General features: G+C 41.8%; 1 pseudogene; it reads right to left on the reverse strand.

Annotated features, from left to right (window-relative positions):
• Positions 1-521: 521 nt before the first annotated feature.
• On the reverse strand, positions 522-1,380 carry LOC131275942 (small ribosomal subunit protein eS4, X isoform-like; annotated as a pseudogene).
• Between the last annotated feature and the right edge of the window lie 5,536 nt (positions 1,381-6,916).

A 6,916-nucleotide genomic window follows, 5' to 3' on the forward strand; every position in this document is an offset into this window, starting at 1 on the left:
CCTCAGAAATGAATTCTCTGAGAAGAATTCAAAAGGTCACTAAAGAGAGCTGTGAAGGCCACATGCTGCAGATCTGCCAACCATTTTCATGGGTTCACAGGTGGGGCCATGGCAGCATCTGTTACTTCACTGGATAAGCCCATACCCATGGGCACCACCAACAAGGAAAGTGACCATGACTTCTCTGAACCACTATCTTGGTTCCATGGTATTCCAGGTATTCCTGAGCTCAGGGTGCGTTTGGACACTTTGTAGGATGTGGAGACAGCACCTGGCATCAGGAAAAAAAGCCTTTCAGGGTCAGATGCTGGACATTATATATCCTGCCATACCCCACTGAATGTACCAGGGGAGACTGTGAACTACAAGGATAAACTATTATCTGTGTGGTGCCACAGTGCTCCAAAATGTGTTCACCAAATGTGATGAGTGTGCCTCAATGATGGAGGAGGTTGTTGGTGTGTGAGGAGTGGGGTTGGGGGTGGGGGTATACAGGAAGCTCTTATATATATATATTTTGCAATGAATCATGCTTTATTTTTAGTCACATGGCATTCTCCATTCATGTTAACTAAAGACTATTTCACCCACAGATCTGTTTGACTGCCAGTCTCTTGTCTCTCTCTTCTGGAATGATGAGGTGAATTCCTTTTCCTCGGGGAAGAGAAATCCATGGTTTGTTGCCTTTGCCAATAATGAAAATGTTGGAGAGCCAGGTGGCAAAGCTGTTGCCATTGGCATCTTTCACATGAACCACATCGAAGAGCCAGGATGTCTCTCTCTGTTGGTGATCATACCAATTCTTCCAAAGTTAGCACCTCCAGTCACCATACACAGGTTACCCATATCAAACTTTATGAAATCAGTAATCTTGCCTGTCTCCAAGTCAATTTGAATGGTGTCATTCACCTTAATGAGAGAATCGGGGTAGTGGATGTTGCGAGCATCAAAGGTCACCAGATGAGGGATTCCTTTTGTGCCTACAAAGATCTTCCTCAAATTGCACAACTTGTACTTGACCTCCTCAGGTGTAATACGATGAACAGCAAAGTGACCCTTGGTATCATAGATCAGATAGAAATTCTCTCCGGTCTTGTCAATGCTGATGGCATCCATAAAACCAGCAGGATAAGTTATATCAGTTCAGACCTTGCCGTCAATCTTTATGATCCGCTGCATACAAATCTTTACTTCATCTCCTGTCAGGGCATATTGGAGCCTGTTCCTTAAGAAAATGATGAGCGGGAGACATTTTCTCAGCTTGTGCAGACCAGTGGATGGACGAGGAGCAAACACACCAGTCAGTTTGTCCAGCATCCAGAGCTTTGGAGCTGCTACATGCTTCAAATGCTTCTTGGGACCACAAGCCATGGCTGTGCTAAGCACAAAAAGAGCTCTTATATTTTTTAAAGTAACATCTTTTGTGATGTATATATCTTCAAAAAATACAATGTACAAAAGTGATGGGGTGGGGAATTGGGGAATGGAGTATATAGGAACCTCTTATGTTTTTTACATTTTATATAATGTTTTTAAATGTAACATTCTTTGTGATCTATTAACTTCAATTTAAAAAGTGTAAAAATCAAACATGTTCAATGTCTAATAACGATGGAATGCAAATTAAAAGTATGATGTAGCTGAGGCAAGAACCAGAAATAAAAGGCATTCAAATTGGAAAGGAAGAAGTCAAAATTTCATTATTTGCAGATGACATGATCCTATACATAGAAAACCCTGAGAGATCTACAACGAAGATTCTAGAACTCATAAATGAGTTTAGTAAAGTCGCAGGTTATAAGATCAATGCGCAAAAATCAGTAGCATTTCTGTACACCAATAATGAGCAAGATCAGGAGGAAATCAAGAAACAAATACCATTCACAATAGTAAATAAAAAAATCAAATACTTAGGAATAAATTTAACTAAAGAGGTAAAGAACTTATACACTGAGAACTATACAAGATTGTTCAAGGAAATCAAAGAAGACCTAAATAAATGGAAGACTATTCCTTGTTCATGGATAGGAAGACTGAACATTATTAAGATGTCTATCCTACCAAAATTGATCTACACATTCAATGCAATCCCAATAAAAATCAATGCAGCCTTCTTTAAGGAACTAGAAAAACTAACTATGAAATTTATTTGGAAAGGAAAGAGACCCCGAATAGCCAAAGACATACTGAAAAAGAAAAACGAAATTGGAGGAATCACACTACCTGACTTCAAAACATACTATAAAGCTACGGTGGTGAAAACAGCATGGTATTGGCATAAGGAGAGACATATAGACCAATGGAATCGAATTGAAAGCTCTGATATAGAACCTCACATATACAACCACATAATATTCGATAAAGCCACCAAACCCTCTCAACTGGGAGAGAGTGGCCTATTCAACAAATGGTGTCTGGAGAACTGGATAGCCATATGTAGAAGAATGAAAGAGGATTACCATCTCACACCTTATACAAAGATCAACTCAAGATGGATCAAAGACCTAAATATAAAAGCCAAGACCATAAAAACCTTAGAAAGCAGTGTAGGGAAACATCTACAGGACCTTGTAATAGGTAATGGATTTATGAATATCTCAACAAAAGCACGAGCAGCAAAAGAACTAATAGATAAATGGGACTTCCTCAAAATTAAAGCCTTCTGCACCTCAAAGGAGTTTGTCAAGAAAGTAAAAAGGGAGCCCACACAGTGGGAGAAAATATTTGGCAATCAGATATCTGATAAGAAACTTATAACTTGCATATATAAAGAACTCCTACATCTTGAAAATAAAAAGATAAACAATCCATTTAAAAAATGGGAAAAAGACTTAAACAGACACTTCTCCGAAGAAGAAATACAAATGGCAAGAAAGCACATGAAAAAATGTTCCAAATCTCTAGCTATCAGGGAAATGCAAATCAAAACCACAATGAGATACCATCTTACACCCATAAGATTGGCAGCTATGAAAAAAACAGAAGAATACAAGTGCTGGAGAGGATGTGAAGGAAGGGGAACACTCATCCACTGCTGGTGGGAATGCAGAAGGATCCAACCATTCTGGAGAACAGTATGGCGGTTTCTCAAAAAACTAGCCATAGATTTGCCATATGACCCAGCAATACCACTGCTGGGAATATACCCAGCAGAACTGAAAACAAGAACACAAACCAATATATGTACACCAATGTTCATAGCAGCATTGTTCACTATTGCCAAAAGTTGGAATCAACCCAAATGCCCATCAACAGACGAGTGGATCAATAAAATGTGGTATATACACACAATGGAATACTACTCGGCTGTAAGAACAAACACACTACAAACACATGTGATAACATGGATGAATCTTGAGAATCTTATGTTGAGTGAAGCAACCCAGACATTGAAGGACAAATACTACATGACCTCAATGATATGAAATAAACAAGCTGCCCTAGATAGCAAGAGACTGAACGATAGGCTTGCAGGAAATCGGAGGGTGGAGGAAGGATATGAGCCGATGTCTGCAGGGGTGGAATTTAAGACGAGATGGTGGTAAGTATGAACACAAAGAAGAGATAAAAGGGGGGCAAGGGGTTGCCTTTGCTTGGGGCTTTGCGGGTTTGAGGGTGGCTGGGGAGGGACGGGTGGGTAACGTTGCCCAAAAGTGGGGGGGGGGAGGGGTAGCATACGAACCAGGAGAGGGTCAGGTGTTGGTGGAGAGTAAAATGCCGAGAAAATCATATCAAAATATAATAAAGAGGGTTACCTGTTTAGAATGCTCGGAGGGGAGGGTCTGATGCAGGACGGGCTCCTGGGCAATGTCTAAATGCTCATTCTGCCAGAGTGGGTGACACCATGGGGTAGAAACCCAAGTAGTGAGAGTGGGGGTGGACCCACATCCTGGGGAGGACTAATGCCATCCAATAGAGGGAACTGTATCCCTCGAGAGAAAGGGTGGCTCCCAGGGCATTGGGGCAGTTGAGCAAGTTAGGCCCTGAACACTATTCCATCTATCTCTGGAAGTGGCTCCTCAGGAAACGGAGGTTGGCTATCACTGAGGGCACTAAGGTGGAAGGGAAAATGGACGTTAAATGTGTGGAACCGAAGTAAATGGGGGGTAAGAGAGGAGTTTCTTGAGAGTACACAAGGATGGATATAAAACATGTAATATTACACCATAACATATAGGAGATGACAGACTGATAATGTAAACCATAATGTAAAACATAGGATAACTAAAAATGTAAAGAACTGTGTATCCTAAAGTATGCACCATAATGTAAATACAGATGTCACCTTGTTAGAAAGCTAATGTCTCAGACTCTGTACATCACTTTAAGTAAATATGATATGAATAGGGCGTAAGAGTATCACTGTGGAAGGGAAAAGGTTTTCTGGTGGATGTGTGGGAGTGCTGTATATTATATATATACATTACTGTGGTCTAGGACTCCTGTGAAGAAAAGCTGAATAATTAGGGGGGGGGGAAAAAAAAAAAAAAAGAAAAAAATAGGATGTGGAATTTTTTCAAGTCAACATTCTTTATCTAAGTTCTTTATCTAACTTTATCCAAGTTCTTTATCTATCCTTTAAACTCATCGCTATATGCCATTCCCTAGTAAGGGACCATGACATTATATTGGGCTTCAAATTTCGGGGAGTTCTGGATCACAGAGTGTTTCAACAATGGCAATGGAGGGATACTGGTATGGGATACCAATGACAGATGATATATGACTGACAGGGAGCTGTACAGAACATATGTCCAGGGTGCATGGTAATGTTTGGTTATACTCATAGTGGCAACAATTAAAAACCACAGTAGGGGGGGTACTGGGTTCCTGGCCAGTGGTGCTCTGTCGTGGTCCCTAGGGGAGCAGCGACAGTCTCCCAGGTACAGTGGTGGGGACCGGGAGGGAGTGAGGGTTCAACAGTGAGCCCCTGATGCTAATGACTATGCTTGTGAGCTGATAAACCCAAAATAAGAACAAGGCCTAGAGCAACTTTGTGCCTGGGAATTTCCTTCTGTCAGCCTTCATGTTACTCAAATGTGGCCAGTCTCGAAGCCAAACTCAGCATGTAAATGCAATGCCTTCCCCCCAGCGTGGGACATGACACCCGGGGATGAGCCTCCCTGGCAACGAGGGACCACTATCAACTACCAACTGATGATGCAACTGGAAAATGACCTTATACGGAAGGTTCAATGCGGATCAGCAGAATATCCATGTCTACATAAAATACCATGACTTTAAAATGCTGTTTGACCTAAAGTAAGGGGGAAATGGAAAGGAGAAATGAGTTTATATGGCTACGAGTTTCTAAAAAAGAGTCTGGAGGCTGGCAGAAGGTTTGCCCTCATGCACAACTGAGCAGAGTCAGAGAGACAGATAAAGCAGATACAACCCCCAGATATTGGTTCCTTTGAGGGCTAAAGAGACCCATGGGAGTTATGGTCATGGCCGATGGGGTTAACTACCAGGGCAGATGGCCCCTCTTTGGAAATGGTGTTTATGTGTGATGAATCTGGACTCAGATGGGATCTCCCTTCATAAGACATTCATGCTAATGTGCTGGAGGTGCAGTTAATGTTGGGGTTTAAGATATATTTAGGGGATTTGAATCTCTGGACTGACAATGTGATAGCCAGATCCTGAGCCTCAACAGACTCCAGCACCTACAATCTGATTTATTGGACTTACCACACTCAGCTAAGATGGAGGTGAAGAAGGACAACCACCACACCATGGAGCCTAGAGTGATTACAACTGAAAATGGGAGGATTGCATCCAGCATCCAGGTGGAATCTGAGCCTCCTCTTGACATAAAGGTGCAATGGACACAACCAATCCAGTGTCCACATAGAAGAGGTGGCATTGGATTGGGAAAAGTGGACATAATGGACAAAGGGTATGGGGAAAGGCAGGAAGAGATGAGAGGTGGAGGCGTCTTCGGGACATGGAGCTGCCCTGGATGGTGCTTCAGAGGTAATCACCGGACATTGTAAATCCTCACAGGGCCTACATGATGGAATAGAGGAGAGAATGGGCCATGATGTGAACCAATGTATATGAGGTGCAGAGGTGCCCAAAGATTTACTTACCAAATCCAATGGATGTGTCATGATGATGGGAACGAGTGTTGTTGGGGGGGGGGGGAGAGGGGGGGTGGGGGGGCGGGGTTGAATGGGACCTCACATATATATTTTTAATGTAATATTATTACAAAGTCAATAAAAAATAAAAAAATTAAAAAAAAAAAAAAAAAGAAAGTATGATGTAGTACAACAGTGTAAGTATTAGAATGGGCAGTTAAAAAGATGGCCCATTTCAAATGTTGTCAAGATTGTGGGAGAACTGGATCTCTAATTCATTGCTGGTGGGAAATGAAAATGCTAATCCACTTCAGGAAAAAGTTTGTTGTTTAATAAAATTAAATAAATACCTATCACAAGAAAATAAACCTGATGAATTTCTGTAATCAGGGAGAGGCCCATGGTCTTTCCCTACCCCCACTTCTAGGACCCCTAGAATGTGTGACCCACAGTTGTCATGTGATCTGGGAGAGGGATCCAGAGAGGGAGGGAAGGTGGGCCAGAGAAATGGACACAGACATGCTGAGATTGATTATCACTCCTGCCTCTTTCTCTCCTGGGTCCAGGACTGCACCTTACTGCAGAAGTCAAACTGAATTGATTTGTGGGAAAATGGCTTGAATTTTTTTTCCATTTATTTTTTTTAATTCATATTTTTAAAAAATATTACATTCAAAAAATGTGAAGTCCCATTCAATCCTACCGCCCCACCCCCTACTCCCCCTACAGCAACACTCTCTCACATCATCACGACACATCCATTGCATTTGGTAAGTACATCTCTGGGCATCGCTGCACCTCATAGTTAATGGTCCACATCATAGCCCACACTC

Source organism: Dasypus novemcinctus, chromosome 25, assembly GCF_030445035.2.
Source record: "Dasypus novemcinctus isolate mDasNov1 chromosome 25, mDasNov1.1.hap2, whole genome shotgun sequence".
Taxonomy (NCBI): domain Eukaryota; kingdom Metazoa; phylum Chordata; class Mammalia; order Cingulata; family Dasypodidae; genus Dasypus; species Dasypus novemcinctus.